The sequence below is a fragment of the Pantherophis guttatus genome, chromosome 1 (assembly GCF_059756535.1).
Source record: "Pantherophis guttatus breed Tessera chromosome 1, ASM5975653v1, whole genome shotgun sequence".
In the NCBI taxonomy this organism is placed as follows: Eukaryota; Metazoa; Chordata; class Lepidosauria; order Squamata; family Colubridae; genus Pantherophis; species Pantherophis guttatus.
The window spans coordinates 240,544,132-240,563,205 of record NC_142063.1 but is presented as its reverse complement, the minus strand read 5'-3'; the positions used below and the strand labels follow the sequence as shown (position 1 = coordinate 240,563,205).

The 19,074-nt window shown below is 38.2% G+C and overlaps 1 long non-coding RNA gene across 2 annotated transcripts in view; it reads right to left on the bottom strand.

The window, feature by feature from the left end:
• LOC117660788 (uncharacterized) overlaps nt 1-19,074 on the bottom strand; it is a 76,529-nt gene that overhangs the window by 9,309 nt on the left and 48,146 nt on the right. The gene's annotated exons all lie outside the window — the stretch shown is intronic.

The window sequence follows — 19,074 nt, the reverse complement described above, 5'->3', positions numbered from 1 at the left end:
GTTAGGAGGACTGCAACCTACTAGATTTTCCAACCACACGTGGAAAATTTTAGTTGGGACTGCACCTGTTTCTCAATACTGTAAAATACATTTTCAAACTTGGTAATGACGCACTGGATTTCAGAATACTGCTTTATTGGTATTGTCTTTGCCAATCCCTTTAATGACCAATATCAAAATTATACGCATGCAGAAATCTTGTGACTTAAAGACTGGCTCTGCCAATTGGCATGGGGGTTAAAAGAGTGTTAAGCACTGGGGATGTGTGTTATCACGAGAGTGTTCCAGTGGTGGGTTTCAATTTTTTTTACTACTGGTTCTGTGGGTGTGGCTTGGTGGGCGTGGCTTGGTGAGCATGGCAGGGGAAAGATATTGTAAAATCTCCATTCCCTCCCCAATCCAGACAAAGGTTACTGCAAAATCGACATTTCCTCCCGATCAGCTGGGATTTGGGAGGCAGAGAATAGATATGGGCGGGGCCAGTCAGAATTTTTACTACCGGTTCTCCGAACCACTCAAAATTTCCGCTACCAGTTCTCCAGAACTGGTCAGAACTTGCTGAAACCCACTTCTGGAGTGTTCTCTCTAACTTTTTAACTCTTAACACCATAACTTTATCTTTTAATTCTGTTTTTAATTTTCTTCTGTTTCATATTCTTACATTTTGACATATTTTTATTATGAGCCAACCAAAGTCTCTTAGGTGAGACAGGTGGTATAGAAATGTGATGAATAAATAAATCAATAAATCGCATCAGAAACCACACGATTATTGTGTACATGTTTAAAAGCTTTTAAAAATGGATCCAAATGTATACAGGTTTTTAAAGATCTAAATTCAGCTGAAGCCAAAACTTTTCCTTTTAAAATTAATAGATAAACAGTTAGAAAAAAAAGCTTTGGGATATCATTTCAATATATGATTGCAGCAATATGATTACTGTATGCACAGAGATGGAATGATTGGACACTACTTACTATAGAGGAATACTTGGTGAAATTGGCAGATGTTTGCTGAAACTGATAAATTAGCTTCTCCAATTAGAAAAAAAAAGGTATTATCTACATTTATTACTTACTGGAAGCCTCTTATGGATTTTTTGCGTAAAAGGAAAAAAATTAACTGATGATTTATGGTTTTGACAATTAAACAGGATAGATTATAGAAAGAAGAGTAATATGATATATTTTTAGACAGAGAAGTCAATATATATTTGTACTTATAACCGCTGTGAAAATATAACCGCTGTGAAAACCGCTGTGAAAACCGCTTCTTTATATCTTTTTTCCCCTTTTTTCTATTTTTCTTTAGCTTTTTTCTTTTTCTTGCACTTTCTGTTTTTTCTTCAACTTTTTTTTTCTTTTTTCCTATCTTATGTCCTTTAGTTTGTGTTAGTTTTTACCATCTTGTTTAAAAACTTTAATAAAAAATACACTTTAAAAAAGGATGTGCTTGTATCAACAGCTGCTTTTGCTTTTAACATACTGTAGTGCGAGCTTACCTATAGAGATTTGATCTAGGGCAGCTTGCATAATTTAATGTGATTATGATGGGGAGAATCATTGGATTTAATTACTGGAAAATGAGCATCAGAAAGTTACTAGCTGTTTTATTTTTTCTTTTGTTTTTCTTTTTTCTTTTAGAATTTGTATAGAGCTATTTCCTATGTACTTTAATTTTCAGATAGGGCATATTACAATTCAAGCTTTACAAATAATATCACAATTTAACAATGTAATATACTATATGAATAGTCTGCCATAGTTATTATGTAATCATACAGTACTTTAAAAAGGCAAATATGTTCTAACCATGACAGAACATGGATTAAGCAAAAGAAGCATGTCCTTAGGGCATCAAGGGAAGGGGTGCACCACAGAGTAGTCTTCCCCTAACTATCCTGAACTTAACTCATTCACCAACACACTAAACTTTAGTTTTCAGCACTTACTGAGTCTTAACGTCTTATGAGTTAAGCAATTAGAAGGGCTCGGGGACACCATTGTTGAGCTATGCTAAGGGCATCATTTGACCTTAATCCAATCCTGATAAGACAGTCCTTCCAATACTTCTTCAAATGCATCTTCCATTGACTGCATTGAAGAATGGAGACATATAGATAAAGCAACCATATCTCAGCTGAAAAGATTCAGATGACTATGAGAAGACAACGAAAATTCATAAAAAAATCTTTATTCTGGAATTACTTATCAACATGTCTTGCTTGGTTAGATTGAGGACATATATTCAAGGGTACATTATTGTACATTAAATATTTATCAAATATTTAAGTCATTTGGTTGAGATGGGTGGCCATAGATATTAAACAAACAAACAAACACTAGTCAATTAACAATGACTGATTATAAAGTTGAATAAGTCAAATAATTTTCCCAACATAATGTTTACCAGTTATACTGGACTTCAGTTCCCATGATTCCAACCAGAATCCCAAAAAGTAACACATGTTTGGTCCTATGGGTGTAAAAATCCAACACATCTGGAAAGCAGCAGGTATCAGAAGGTAGAGAGAAAAGATTAACAAACCTAACAAGAAATACCATAATTTTCGCACTATAAGATGCTCCGGACCATAAGACACACCTACCTTTTGGGGAGGAAAACAAGGGGGAAAAAAATCTGCCTCTGCCTCCCAGCAATTGCAGCAAACAGCAAACAGCCTGGTCAGCTTCAGCACAGCCTGATTTACCACAAACAGCTGATTGGCGGTTGGATCGACCTCCCAGAATACTGCCAATCAGCTGTTCCAGGTTGAAGGGATCACTGCCACCCAGCGCCACTGTTGCTGCCCAGCGCCACCGTCACGCACCCCATTTTCGGCCTCCATGTGCACCATTTTCGGCCTTCAGATGTCCTATTTTTGGCCTCCAAATGTCCCATTTTTGGCCTCTGCATGCCCTATTTTCGACCTCCACGCGCCCCATTTTTGGCCTCCACGCATCCTGTTTTCAGCCCTTCCAGGCAGCGGGGAACACTGTTTAGCAGTGATAGGTGGTGGCGATCCCTGCCACCTGGAATGGTCTGAAAATGAGATGCACGGAGGCCAAAAATGGGGCACGCAGAGGCCAAAAACAGGATGTGCGGAACAGGGGTGGGTTCTACTTACCTTTACTACCGGTTCACAGCGGGGCTGCATGTGTGTGCTTGCTTCACTTGTGCATGTGCGTGCTCTTCTGCACAATGACATCGGGGTCAGTGGGCGGAGCCTCCCGCCGGTTTTACTACCGGTTCTATAGAACTGGTGCGAACTGGGGGCAATCCACCACTGGTGCGGAGGCCGAAAATGGGGTATGTGGAGGCCAAAAATGGAGTGCATGATAGGCGGCGGTAGGTGGCGATAGGCGGTTGTGGCAATGGGTGGCAACGGTAGCGACGGGTTGCAACAGCAGCGAAGGGCAGCAGCAATCCCCGCAGCCTGGAACAGCTGATCAGCAGTATTCCGGGAGGCTGATCCAACTGCCAATCAGCTGCTCGTGCTAAATCAGGCTGTGCTGAAGCTGACCAGGCTGTTTGCTGTTTGCTGCAAGGAGGCAAATTGCTGGGAGGCAGAGGCCGAAGGGGGGGAGGCGGGGGGGGGCTTTGGCAACATTTGCTCTGTAAGATGCACAGACATTTCCACCCACTTTTTGGGGGGGGAGGGAAGTGCATCTTATAGAAAAATATGGTATTTCCATGAATCTTCTTTAATAGGATATTTCTCCATTTGGTAGTATTCAAATACAACAATATGTAGGGTTTATATACCGCAGTACATTCTACAGTATATCACAAAAATAGTTGTGCTTCCAGTGTTACTCTTTGGTAGGCATGCATGATGTAGTTTGTTTAGCTCTGATTTGTTTGTTGTGTGAACCTATTGTGTGTTTCTAACCCATGGTTTATGACTGAATGTATGAACTGAGCCAAGTGTACCCTATTCAACAAATCTAGTTAAAGCAGGTTAGCATGAACTCAGCCCATGTCTAGGCTAAGACAGTCTGAGCTCTTTCAAGATTTATGAGCATTGAAAAAGTTTTTCTGAGGCTTGCCTCTAGTTTCACCACATAAATTCTCTCTTAAAACCAAACTTAAGTGTTATAACAAATACATAAGAGATACTTAAAACTTTTTCTGCTCAGTGTCATTCTATGCAGGAATCAGATTTGTGAGGACCTTACTAAGGTCCTTATACAGAGTGGTAAATATGTGATTCCCTATATAATCCAACACACATTACAAAAATATTTACAAAAGTATTTTGTTAGTAGTAGAGTAACTATATTAGTTCACAGTGACACTATAGAACAAGAACTGAAGAGCTTGACATTTTGAATTAAAGTGAAACAAATCTTCATAACAAATATGACTCAGCTCTACATCTCATGTGACAGTTTAAATTTTCGTAAGTAAACCCCTGCCTTTTTTGTACACTGAATCAGTAAACAAAATATTGCTATTACAGGAAGCTGATATCGTTACTCAAATGCTGATATACACCTGTTTCTGGAATGTCTCATTTCACATCACCCTCATAATTGAAGCAATTAATAAGAACAACAAAAATAATCAGCCCTGTATCCTATGCACACAAAAATTCAATCATGTAGCATCAAATGTAAAAACTAGGCACAGATTTATTACGTGACTGAAAATTAAAGCTTATGATTTGTAGCATCATTTTATTGTTGCTAAATTCACGCCTCGGTCCTCACGGAAGCTAGTCAACCTCAGGAGATTAATAGCCACAATTGCTGACATCTAGTGGGAGGTGATTGAGGAGGGAGAAATTCCCAAGCGTACTTTTAAATATGGGTAAGCTTCCTTCCTGATTTGAAAAATACGTATTTGTACCAGAATACCCAATCGGCAACCATACTGTTGTACAATATACCCCATCTTCATTAGTTCCCCTGAAGCTCTATGATATTGGCAATGATTCCCCCTTTCTCAGCCATTCAAGGTAATCCAGACAAGAAGCAGAAACAATGTGTACAGTACTACACCTCTCCAGCAAACAGAAAATTTTGAAGCTCCAGGTAAAGAGGATTCATTTTACGATGAGTAACTACAGTTTGCATGTTGGAGATACCTAAAGGAATGCTGGGAAACTCTGTGTTTTAAAGAATATTTGAGGGAGGAGTACAGGATAGTCCTTCTCTGCCTGAGGCTGAAGAGATCCAGCACCAATCAAAACACTTTTTGTGAAGCAACTGATCAACACTGACAGGGTAAACCACTAGTATAGGAACATAAGAGCAAACTCCACTCCCTTCTAGTACTGATGATGTTACCTAGTTTGGTAATGAAACATTTTCAAGAAAACCATCAAGCTCAGAGAGCACCAAGGAACCCACAATTCAACCCTGAGCTACAAATATTCTCTTCTATCGATAAACACTTTTTTGTTAGAAGGACTCAGAGCCTGCGTTAAATGAGATGGCTCCCAGTGGATTTCATTCTAAATTTTGATATGATTTCTGTAAATGAGGAATGTAGAATTATAATGGCTGAGTATTTGATCCTTCATAGATCAAAAAAATACAAAGCTAAGGGATAAACAAATAAAAAACAGATTTGAAAAAAGAAAAGGCTCAGGAAAGAAAAAGTGAAAGTATAAGAAAGAAAGAGGAAAAGAAGGAAAACTGAAAAAGAATGTCTTCCAACTTTCTTTGGTACAGATATAAATAAAAAAATATATTAAACTCTTACTTTAACATTTGTCTACATTATTTCCATAATCCCTTATTTAATCATCAAACCCCAGATCAACTTTTAATTTGTTTCTCACAAAAAGTCCAGTAATGGTTCATATCGCTTTAATCACTACTTGTTAACGAAACCACAACTGATTTATTTAATTGCACCAAACCATAAATAAAACAGGAATGGAAAATCATAAACTCTAATGTAGACCCATGCTTCTCAACTTTGGCAATTTTAAGGTTGCCAAAATTCCCCAGGCAGCATGAAGTTCGCCCATTTTAAACTTGCCAAGATTGAAAAACTCTCATCTACAAATAGGGATTTTTCCATTCCTCTTTTATTGGTTCCTACTTACTTATGAGCAATTATAATGCAAAATCCCCATTCCCAACTTACCTCACAGTAATGATCATGCAAAATCTCCATTCGAAACTCACCCTAGAGCAAGGATGCCTTCTGCACCACCCTGAAGCCAAAATGGAGAGTGGGGGGTACGTGATGCCCCCATGCCCCATTTTGGGCCTAGGAGGCCTTCTGCACCACCCTGGAAGCAAAAACAAGGCATGGGGGGCTGCGTGACACCACCCCCATGCCCTGTTTTGGTCCTGGACGGCCTCCTGCACCAACCTGGAAGCCAAAATGGGGCATGCAGGGGGACTTCTGGGAGGAGAGGGGAGGTGCGGTGCCAGCCAGAGGTGGGATTAGCCAGTTCTCTGAACTGGGCAAAAAGTTAACAACCAGTTTGCCCGAACCAGTGAGAACTGGCTAAATCCCACCTCTGCTGTGAGGGCAGTTGAGCTAAGAGTGTGGCTGGCCCAAAGTCACCTAGCTGGCTTTCATGCCTATGGTGGGACTAGAACTCTGTGTCTCCTCATTTCTAGTATCCCTTCTGAGATATTTCTCACATTCTTTTTGCTTTTGTGGGATGAGATACATTTTGCATGATGGTTGTTTAGGCTACAGCTCTTCTTCCTGTCTACCAAGTTCATTCCCACAATACCCTTCCCATTTAGATCATCATGTAGTAGGTGCTGGTATTTTTCTTAGTGGATTCCATTAGCTGCATTGGTCACTGAGCTAAGCCTGCTTGTATGTTTACAGACCTCTTCATGCAAACCTCAAGTTAAGTTTTGGCACCTGATGAAATAATTGTATGTACTATAAAAGCTTTGCAAACAGAACATGAACAAATCAAGGGAAGGGTTTGTATAGAACTTTAGCAGATGGACAATGTTTCATTTTTGTTTAATGAAGAAGACTGCTGTAACTCAGTAGTGAGTTACAGCAAAGATCAGATTGAAAAAATATGTTTATATTTATATTAAACAATCCAAAAGGATGCCTCCTCGAAGGGCAACTATATCAACCTCAAGCCTGGAATGAACGTTGGTGTCATTTGAAAGCAAGGCTTTCTTCTTTGGAAAACCTAACGGTTGAGAAAACAAGAAAAACACTCCTGAACAAAGATTATTTTAAATGGGGGGAAAAAAGTGGAGATCGTTTTTACAGGCTATTATGCAATAGTGGGCACAATACCTTGAGCCCAAGGTAGGCTTCTTTGAAAAATGCATTTCTCTTTTATTTGAAGATAAAAAGCAAAGTTACAAGGTCAGGGGCTATGGGGGAGGAAAGGAAGAGCTAACATCTTTGTGTGCTTTGAGGTTCATAATGGCCGTATATTAAAGCTTCTAGCATATTCTATATCTGCCTTTAGTACACGGATTAGCCTCAACACAATAGTGTAACGGAAGTTTATCCACATTGTGAGTGACAAACCGTTATTTTTGCATGTTAACAATCTGCTAAAATATGGCATAACAAAGATGCAGTGTATGATTTATGCATCCCTCAGGAAGACCACTGTTTATAAATGTATCTTAAATAACGATTGACAGGAAGCCAGCATTAAGTGCTCCTCTTGCAGTAAAGTAGAAACACATAATAGTTCTTGTATGACTGTGTTACGTCTGACAAAAGCAAAATTCGATCTGTTGAGGACTCAACCTAACAGTCATGATTAATAACGTATGGTGTCCTTGCTCATTTTGAAATTACTTCCATAGGAGCCAATCTAAAGAAATATGGTTTAATTCAGTGGTCTTTTACAAACTAGCTTCAAGAATGACAAATGAGATTCAAACCACTGATATGAATTTGCATGGCCACTAGCCTCTAGTTGCATTTACTGCATGTTCCTATGTCCAAGGGAGACTGAAAAGGTGAGAGTTCAGATATTTGCATATCTAACAATATGCATGATAATTTAAGGTCCTGTGATATTCCCCATTAGCATGAGCAGAGATTGGCAAAAGTCCATTGAACTGAAATTTTCATCTTATTGTTTTAAGCAGGTACAAAGAGCAAAAGCAAAGCAAACAATTAATTGCCATTAAAAAATGAGCATATTTTCTGCAAATGATTTGGATTTTGTGCATATATATCTTACCAACATTACCAAATAGCACCAATATTTGGCATATGTAAGGTCCAGCCAGATTTAATTTGGATGGCAATACCCAATGGAGATTATTATATTTTAGGATATCTCCCTGGCATAAATTCCTTATTGTGTTGGGGAGATTTGATGGAAAAGTATCTGGATAAGCATATGAGCAGAAAGCTAAGAGATCTAAGCCACACACTCCAAACAGCACAATGCATTTGCATACATTGTTCCATGATTTCTGATTTTCTGCTGGCTACCCCACTGAGTTTCCTTGTGGGAAACTGGCAGGGCATATCGGAAATCTTCCTTCCTTCCATACCCCCTTTCCCTTCTTTCTTTCCTCCTTCCCTCTCCCCCCAAGAAATTAAAAATAATAAATATAAATATATGAAAAATAAACCAACAAAATGAAATAAAATTCATCTTCAGGGAGATGTTTACAATGGTGATTGTGGTAGAGCAAAAACAAAAAAGAAAGGAAACACAAATAAACTTGCTGAAATATTTTTTAAAATATTTTTCATAGTCAGAGATGGCAAAATTTATTTATTTCGTTAGGGAAAAGACAATAACTATGTTTGTCAGTGATTGGAAATCCTTTATAGATTGCTGAAAATGGGGGAAAAGAAGCTTGAGACTTAGGGGTTTGAGGATTAAATAGAGATATGCTGTAAAAAAAGATATGAAGTCATTTGTTTATATCTTTTTTCTTTTTGTTGCTTTCTTTGATCTTTTCCTTTCACTTCTTTTCTACTTAGCACTCTTATTTTACTTTGTTTTTCCTTATTTTTACTTTGTAAAAAAATTGTTTGATAAAAAAATAAAACTTTTCACAGGGATTAACTGTATCTGTACTTTCTCCCTTCATTCATTGCCAAAATATTCTATTCACTTGGGCCATGCCTGCACAATACTCCTGGTTTCTTATTCCTCTATTTTTCTAGGAAGGGTGAACATCAACCCTCATTTTTCCTTTCCTTGTGTCTAACAAGGTAACCATTTTAGTTCTCCCTCCCTATGTTGTGACTTCCATCCACTCTCTCCACCAGCTATCAACACAGCATTCCAAGAAATTTGATTCATTTTCTATTTTAAATAGTGAATGCTGAACTCTGTATGTAACCTTCTAAAACATGTCAGAAAAGGTATAAGATTTGTCCCCACATTAAAAACAAAGAAATAAAACTAAAAATATAAAAAAGGTAGAAAATAACATAGCCGAATCATTTATTTAGCACATGAAACTTCAAAATAATGAGAACCCTTCAGTTTAGAAATGATTGTGGTTCTAAACACATGAATCATAGAGAATGGGAAATTATTAGAACACTTCAAGCATTTCAATTCTGAGGTAATCAGGGATTCTGGACTTACAGAGCAATTTACCTGGCATTTGTAGGAAAGCCTCTCACTCTTTCAAACTGAAGCACACTTAACAATATGAAGAACTCAAATAATTCTAAATTGGTGCATATCACACATGCCCAGAAATGCAATTTATTCCTGAAAATAAAAACATTGCAACTTCAAAAGTATAGAGGTCCACCTACAACATAAAATCAATCTAACCATATCAATTTGTGTACCAAATCAGTCAATTTGTTATTTCCTCAACTTAGCATAGCACAAACAACTATTGCGAACAATTTTAACTCTCTTGTGTACTTATACATGACATGAATCTTTTTCTCCCTTCACACTATGGTCTTAATATAACTTCTGTCTGAAATGTTTAGTGCAGACAGTCTAAATATTCAGAATTCTTTTGGTGGTATTCAGTGGTGTCCATAACAAACTGCAACAGAATCAGAATCATGACACGGGCATCATGACGTTCAAAATACTCATTATTCAAATTATTGTCTCATCATATCACAACCTGCATCAGATGCCTGTGGGGGTACAGAAATGTTTGACAAACTGATGATTCTTTAAACATATCTGAATATTCACAGTGGTTCTGAGAAAAGACCCAGAAAATTACAACAGCCCTGGATATGCATATTTGGACAGTAACCATTTTTTGGACTTGTTTTAACACAAATCCAATTTTTTTTGCAAAAGGATATTTGGCTGTGAAACTGGTTATCTAAAACTTCTCATTTTTAAAACTTTGGAATACTTATAGTTTCATGTCCACAAATGCTTCAGGGAATTAAATGAGATATACTTGCACTCACTGACAAATATACCTCACAGAATTCACTCTAAATAAAAGATTGCCAGCAAGGACACAACTCCTTTTCCAGACTGTGTGTGTCATTCATTCGTGGTGCATTGAGGCACAGGGTGACTTGTTTGGTTTTGATTTACAATGTTATGTGAACCCAGCCACTGTGCTTTCTCACATATTTTATGGCATAGCTCAATGTGTAAAGTCAGACTACTGTGGCTTATTCAGCAAGTCATGATTAAGTGAACCACAACAACAGTGTGTAAACCAGAGCAATATAACATTTTAAAGTGCTGAGGAGACGCAACTTCCTCAAAAAATCCTATTTATTTATTTATTTTATTTATATAGCCACCTATCTATGTCTTACTCTTTTTCAGCTACTCAAGTTGAAAACAGTAACCTTTACCTTTAATAAAGTTAAAATTTAATGTTTTTGCCCATACCTTATTAACCTTATTAATTTATTCAGCACCATAGCAAGAGCCCTTACTTTTTCTATGGCCATTTAACTGTAAAATATATTGTATACAATTGTCTGACAAGGCAGTAGTAGCACATCTGGTTTAGTGGTGACAGCTGTTCCTTTGTAGCAATTAAAAAGTTAGAAATATCACCACAAAAAGTGCAACTCAATAACCAAAGCTTTCCTGAGAATGTTTAAATTACTGCATAATGTGTTGGTTTCATCTTTGGTTTTCTTCAGAGGCTACCACAGCTCTTTATGATACAAATATCAACCAGTTATTTGCAATCATTTTTGAGATGGAAAACTCAAATATCTCTTGAATCTCAATCTTTCCTTCCTTCCTTCCTTCCTTCCTTCCTTCCTTCCTTCCTTCCTTCCTTCCTTCCTTCTTTCTTCCTTTCTTTCATTCTTTCATTCTTTCATGTCTGTTTATTATCTCTGAAATTCCCCTACATCTCTTGACCCATTCTAATTAATAGTACTATTTTAAAGAGGATTTTTAAAGAACTGTACTTCCTTCCTACTAAAAAATACTCACTAGAGCTGTCTTTCCAGGCCATAAATTTATGAGATTGGCACACATTTTTACTCTCTATTTGGATAGTTTTTTTAAAAAAATGCATTTCCTTGCAGATATCAATTCTCTTAGATAAGAAAAAGCCAATGTGCTTGATACCCAGCAGCCTTTCTTATCTTGTTCAGCATTTAAGGTAAAACTACATATTTCCTGTCATTATTGAAGGTGAATTTATTATTACAACATTTCAAAGTGTAATAATATTTCATAGAAACTGCTAAGAGAAAGAAAGTTTGACATTCCCTTTCCAAATATTAAAAGCTTTATCTGCTCAATTAAAACATTTGCCGAGAACATTAGTATTTGAGAGAAGACATCTTCCTGTATTCCTTTGCCCTAGGTTACCTTTTCAAGTATTAGATATGATATTATGCTAGGGAGGTGGCTTCTAGGTTGTGATGTCCTATTTATGACTGGTACCAATATTGTTTTAATTCTGGTGCTTAATGAAGTCCTGTTTTCACTGAGATCCTTTAATGTATGGTAATTACAACATTATAGAATAACAAAGTTGGAAGGCAGTTTGGAGGTCTTCTAATCCAACTCAAGAAGGAAACCCTATACCATTCTAGACAAATGTCTGTCCAATCTCTTCTTAAAATCTTCCAGTGATGGAGCACCCACAATATCTGGAGTCAAGCCATTCCACTGATTAAGTGTTCTCACTGACAGGAAATTTGTCCATAATTCTAGTTAATTCTAAGTAATTAACTGCTTAATTTCTCTTAGACTACTTTTTTCTCTTCACTCATTCACTCCTTCATAATATTCATTTTGCAATTTGATCCTCATTTATTTTCTCCATATGACCAACTATTTCAGTACAGTTCTTTTGTACCAATCAACATATTTATATTTCAGCACCCATTCATTCTGGACTCTATCTTGTCATATTTTACAAAACATACTTCTCAAGTAGTTCCTTCCTGATGCATTTAATTTAGTTTCGTATTTCTTCTAATACGCAAGTACATATCTTCTGTACATGTATTGTACAATGCTATATTTAAAAAGCATGTTCATATATGTTCCATTTTTACTTCTTTTGACAAACTTGAATTCCTTGTAACAGATCACATAATGTTCATTAACTTTCTACAAACATTTTCATGAGTTAAATTTTCTCAATCCATGTTTTTATCTTTAGTAAAACCTCTGGCAAGATATTGTCTAGTTGCTTTTTTTTTTTTTTTACTGTGCATGTATAACATGCAATTATTCTCTCAAACTTCTTCAGTTGCCAAGCCCTCTGAGGCTGGTAAGCTCAGAAACAAGGACTGTTAAAGATCTGGAAAGAACTTTTTTTCTAGTAAGGTAATTAACAGAGACTTGAAAGCCAACCAAAGTAATTCCTCCACACAACTTAAATCTAGTGTAATTAAGGGGGAGTTATTCTAAATCTCTTTCTCACACTTCCCCCCACCCCTCCTCTGGACTGAAGAATTTTTCTTATAAATGGCCTATTTCCTCCTTTAACTGTCTTGCTGGCCCCTTTGTTTTCCCAGAGTCTGCTAGACATTCCACCACATTGTCAAACACAACTACATTGATCCTTGACACATTAATTTTCAGATCCATGCCACTGGCGGCATCATATAATCAATCTACCATTTGCTGAAGATCCTTTGGGCTCATATCTGTCAACATAGTATTGTCTCTCTATAAAAGTGCATGCAAATTCAGTTCCTTAGCCAACATGAACAGAGGTTATAATTTTACTACATCCAATGATTGGGAAAATGGTAACATGGTAAGACGTTGAGCTCGTCGATCGAAAGATCGGCAGGTTCGAATCCCTAGTGCCACATAACAGGGTGAGCTCCCATTACTTGTCCCAGCTTCTACCAACCTAGCAATTTGAAAGCACGTAAAAAATGAAAGTAGAAAAAATAGGGACCACCTTTGGTGGGAAGGTAACAGTGTTCCGTGAGCCTTTGGCATTTAGTCATGCCGGCCACATGACCATGGAGACATCTTCGGACAGTGCTGGCTCTTCGGCTTTGAAACACAGATGAGCAGCACCACCTAGAGTCAGGAACGACTAGCATATATGTGCGAGGGGAACCTTTACCTTTAGCTTAACATGGTAATGCCCAGGATACTTTTTTAAAAAATAAAATAAAAAGCCCAGAATAAAAATAAAATAAAAAATACAAAAATCCTCAGGAAAAGAAAAAATGTAATTAAAAAACAATTGCTAGATTTAAAACTGGCAATCTTCTCTATGCTATGTGAAAAATCTTAGCCACGTTGCTATTTCGGATCTAACTGTTGCTATTGAATCTATTTGAATGTTTGAGGCGCATTGGCTCAGTTGAAGGGGCTTTCCTTCTACTAAGTAGTCAATTAATTGCTGAAGTTAACCTTCAACAAATTAAACCATCCCATCCCATATGGACAGAGATAGTTCATGAAACGGTTCAAGGAAAAGTAGTCTTCGGAAGGGGAGCAGAAAAATGCACCTTGAGTTGATTCCAAAGTAAATGGGGGATCAGTAGATGACAATGTTGTCTGCTTCTTCTCTCCCAAAAAGTTGTCTGTCCATTCATCTGAGGGGGAAGATTTGACAGCGTAGTAAGCCCATAAATATTAACTTTGGTACTGTTTTGAGATGTTCCATGGACAGTAAGTTTTTATTAACCACATGACACTGCTGTAAGCTGAAATCAAGACATATTTTAAATATATACCATATTTTTGGGAGTATAAGACGCACCTTTTTCCCCAAAAAAAGAGGGTGAAAATCTGGGTGCATTTTATACTCCGAATGCAGCCCCGCCCAGCTTCTCAAAGGGAAGTTTCAGAGGCTGCAAAAAGCATCAGAAACGAAGCTACAGAAAAAAAGCCCCCAAACAGAGCTTCAGAAAAAAAGCCCCTAAACAGAACTTCAGAAAAGAAGCCCCCAAACAGAGCTTCAGAGGCTTTTATTCTGAAGCTCTGTTTCAGAGGCTTTCAGAGGCAGGAAAAGGTTTTTTCTGAAACAGAGTTTCAGAAGTTTCAGAGGCAAGAAAAAAAAGCAAGGCACAGTGCTCACAACCAAGGAACCTGTTGCTAAAATTCACCTCTGGAAACAGCTGATTGAGGGTATTCCAGGAGGCAAATCCACCTGTCAATCAGCTTTTTCCTTATTTTCCTCCCCAAAAACTAAGGTGCGTCTTATACTCCGGTGCGTCTTATACTCCGAAAAATGCAATATATATATATATATATATATATATATATATATATATATATATATATATATATATATATATATATATATATATATATATATATATATTTTACTCATGTTACACATTTTATTACAAAGTAATGCAACCCATTTAAGAGAAGGTGCTGTTTTTTTTTTTTAATCCTTGAGAGACTTAGAAAATGGATCATTTAAGAAAAAAATATTCTTTTCTTAAAAGGGTTTAGAAAATTATACCTTAGAGAAGTATATTAATAGTAGTACTACTGGATGCTAATCTTACCTCCATGTACTATCTTGTATTTTCCTCAGAAAATGATGCAGAAGTAACGTGGAATATTAGGCACTGTAGACGTATAAGCTAAATTTACTTTAAAGGAAGCTATTAAAGTATCTGTTGCAAAATAAAGTCATGAAGATGAACCATGTTCTAGTTTGAATGAGGATAAATGACCGATTCTCTTCAAAATCTATTTTTTTTCTCTCTACCGATCTCTGTATTTATTTTATGTTTTTTCTTTGTGCCTGAGCTGCAGAGATGATGAGAAGAGTTAAAGGAGCAGATGGCACTTTCAAATAAATTGAGAGGGACAGCAGCCAATAAGATGTGGAGGTAATGGTAAGTCAGGCTCTGATTGGCTAATATTTTTCCATAGGCATCTGAGGCACCTAATGGAAGGGGTTTCAAAGAAGAAAATGATAGCATTTACAACTACATTTTTCTTCTCTTCCTTTATTATCCCATTTCCTGCCTCACAACTATTCGGGAGAACCAAATCTATCCAGATATAATCAATTTCAGAGTCGTGCCTTTATGCCAGGTGATGAGATGAGGCCACTGCTGCATTCCATTAAAGAAAGAACACCAGGTTTCTATATTCTCTTCTTCCAGAGAATTTCTGCTTTAGAAGTTCCTGCATTTCTTTACTACTAAAAACCCATTGCAATTATTAACTGTTCCCAGAATTATATCATTCTGGGTTCGTCTTGCAAGCAGCTGACAGGCTAATAGAACAAATAAATGGTACTTTTGTATCAGTTCTCCTTTAACTGAAACAGCCAGCACCAAACATACGTGTTCTTTCTTGTTGCACAGCTTCTGTAAACCAAATCTCTATTGCTCATCAAGAAGAATGACAAATATAGAAAACACTATGTATATTTGCTCCAGATGGGAACTCTCTTAACAAAATAATAGAGTTGGGTGGGACCTTGGAGGTCTTCTAATCCAACCCCCTGCTCAAGCAGGAAACCCTATACCAGTGTTGGCGAACCTTTTTGGCACCAAGTGCTGAAACGGGGATGCATGCATGCGCATGTGCCGGAAACTAGAAGAGCAGCCGCCCGTTGCACATGCGCGTGCCAGGAAGATGATTTTCTGGTTTCCAGCACATGCATGCACACCAGCCACCTGGGCTTCCAATTTCTGGTGCAGATGCGCATGCAAAGAACAGTTGGGCGATGTGCATGCGCATGCCAGAAATCAGAAGGTCATCTTTCTGGCCACCTGGACTTCCAGTTTCTAGTGCACATGCACACACAAAGACCAGTTGGGTGGTGTGCATGCACGTGCCAGAAATGAGAAGATCATCTTCCCAGCATGCGCATGCGCACCAGGCATCTTCTCTTCCACTTTTTGGCACTCCTATGCACGTGAAGACCAGCTGGCCGGTGCGCCAGAACCCGGAAGAGCAACTGGCGATGGCTCATGTGCCCAGAGAGGGCTTTGAGTGCCACTTCTGGCACACGTGCCATAGGTTCGCCATCACGGCCCTATACCATTTCAGACAAATTGTTGTGTAATCTCTTCTTAAAAACCTCCGGTGCTGGAACACCCACAATTTCTGGAGGCAAGTCATTCCACTGATTAATGGTTCTGTCAGAAAATTTATCCTTAGTTCTAGATTGCTTCTCTCCTTGATTTGTTTCTTTCCATTGCTTCTTGTCCTGCCTTCAGGTGCTTTGAAGAATAGCTTGACTCCCTCTTCTTTGTGGTAGCCTTTCAAATACTGGAATACTTCTATCACGTCCCCCCTAGTCCTTCTTTTCATTAAACTAGACATTCCCAATTCCTGCAACCGTTCTTCATATGTTTTTTCCTCCACTGTCCTAATCATCTCTATTGCTCTTCTCTATGTTTAATTCAGTTTATTCCATGCATTACAGGCTGAGGTGGTTCGTCTCAATCCAAAAAACAGAAAACCTAGGGGGTGCACACCCACAATGGATAATTAACCCACAGAAATTATTAATACAGTATTGGGTGGTGGCTATTAACTTGGATGACTTAAAAAGGAATCGGAGAAATTCTTGGGAGGACAGCCTTATCAAGGCCTATGTGTCTTAATGATTCAATGCTATCTCCTTTGGATGTGACATCCTTTAGATGTCTTCAAATATCAGCTGCAGGGTAATCAAACAGTAGAGAGTATGTCTCCATTCCTTTTCATGAAACTTTAAAAGCATCTGGTTGACTCTTTCTGGTTGATTATTTTGTGAGAAACAAAGTAGCAATAGCAATAGCACTTTAGACTTCATAGAGTTTTACAGCCCTAAACAGTTTACAGAGTCAGCCTGTTGCCCCCAACAATCTGGGTCCTCGTTTTACCAACTGTGGAAGAATGGAAGGCTGACTCAATCTTGAACCGGTCAGGATCGAACCTCTGGCAGTCAGCAGAATTAGCCTGCAATATTGCATTCTAACCATGGTGTCAGCACAAGACTAGTCAGACTTTGGTCTGATTCAACAAGAATATCATATTTAGATGCTCCAACACTGGAAGTTTTAAAGAAGAGATTGGGCAACCATTTGTCTGAAATGGTATAGTGTTTCCTGCCCAAGCAGGGGGTTGGATTAGAAGACCTCCGAGGTCCCTTCCAACTCTGTCATTCTGTTATTTATATCTCTGCTCATCCCATCCAAAAGTGATTCTGCTCTTATAGGCTAATAATAGGCCAGGCATTTTTTTCTTAGCTTCTTAATAACTAGTGAGCCTTAATTCAGTGCAGATAACTATCAAGGGAACTCATATCAAGCCCAGTCAGAAGATGTACATCCTAGTGAGTAAGCATCACTGAATAAAATATGAAAGTTTATGGAATAATATGACATGCCTGTAAACAGGATCAGGTTGAAAGGTACCTACTCAAATGTTAGTGCACCTTTACATTATGCAAAATGTTTTCTTCTGCTTTTATGAGTATTAGAACATTGGAAGGAAAGAGGTGAGTTGGCTATGATCTCTTTGCAGACTACCACCCCCAGGTTGAAAGCTGCAACTATTCTGATATGTTGTTAGCAGCTCATTAGCTGCCTAGTGGCTCAGCAGACTGATAGCATTGTGATTAACACCAGCTGTCTGCAATTACTGTAAATTCGAATCTCACCAGGCTCAAGGTTGACTCAGCCTTCCATCCTTTCTAAGGTAGGTAAATTGAGGACCCAGTTTGTGGGGGCAATAAGCTGACTTTGTATAAATATACAAAAGTATGAAGGCTATTGCTTAACGCATTGTAAGCCGCCCTGAGTCTCCGGAGAAGGGGGGAATATAAATCAAAAAATTTTTTTAAAAAGAGCAACTAAACAAAGGACCAATCTATTCTGTGCTGGGTCACCTTTGTCCTAACAAAACCATCTGGGAAGTAGACAAAGACAGTTCCTTGGATTCTGAAGGAAAAAGAGTTTGCAGATGAGACTACTCAGAAGAAACTGCTCCTGAACATGTGCTAAATCAGGGCTGTGAAACTCCTGGCCCATAGGCCGGATGCTTCACGTGCTGGCCATGCCCCCATCCGGTTTAGCGAAGGGGGAAAAAGTCCCAATACATCACATGATGCCGCAGTGACGACATGAGTTTGACACCCCTGTGCTAAATGATTTCTCCAGTACTAGGTAACTACCACCCAAGTATGATCTGTTAAACACACTAATAACCCGACTGGATTTTTCAGAAGATATACAAGATTCACTAATGCTCATTTTATGGCGGTGAAGTCTGCTTCTCCTAGTGGAGCTGCTGGAGGGTCTATGGCAATTCGCCACAGCCAACTTGCCCCAGCCAACTTACTGCGGGACAAAAGTTACACTGATATCAAAGAAATTGTGGAATAGAATCATTAAAGAAAGGATGCAAAAGGAGGGACAGAATGAAATGTGAATGATAAAAATGATAAAAATTAAAATGTTTTTTATTTATTTTAAATAGTTAAATTGAATTGTTAAATTGTCCCGCAGAACGTTGTCCTGTGGCGACCATGGCAAGTTGTCCCATGGTGAATTAGCTATGATGAATTGGCTGCGGTGAGTTGGCCACGGCAAGTTAGCAGCAGCGAGTTGGCTGTGATGAGTTGTCCCATTCCGGCCACTGAATATGGTGGTGCTGAGCTGAACACAGATCAACATCAGGCCCAGGAAGTAAACCAATTGATCAGTTTTTTGTTGCAACCAATGGATCTACAGCCATGTCTGTCAAACAGCACACATAACTTGAGTGTGGTGATTTATCATGCAAGATG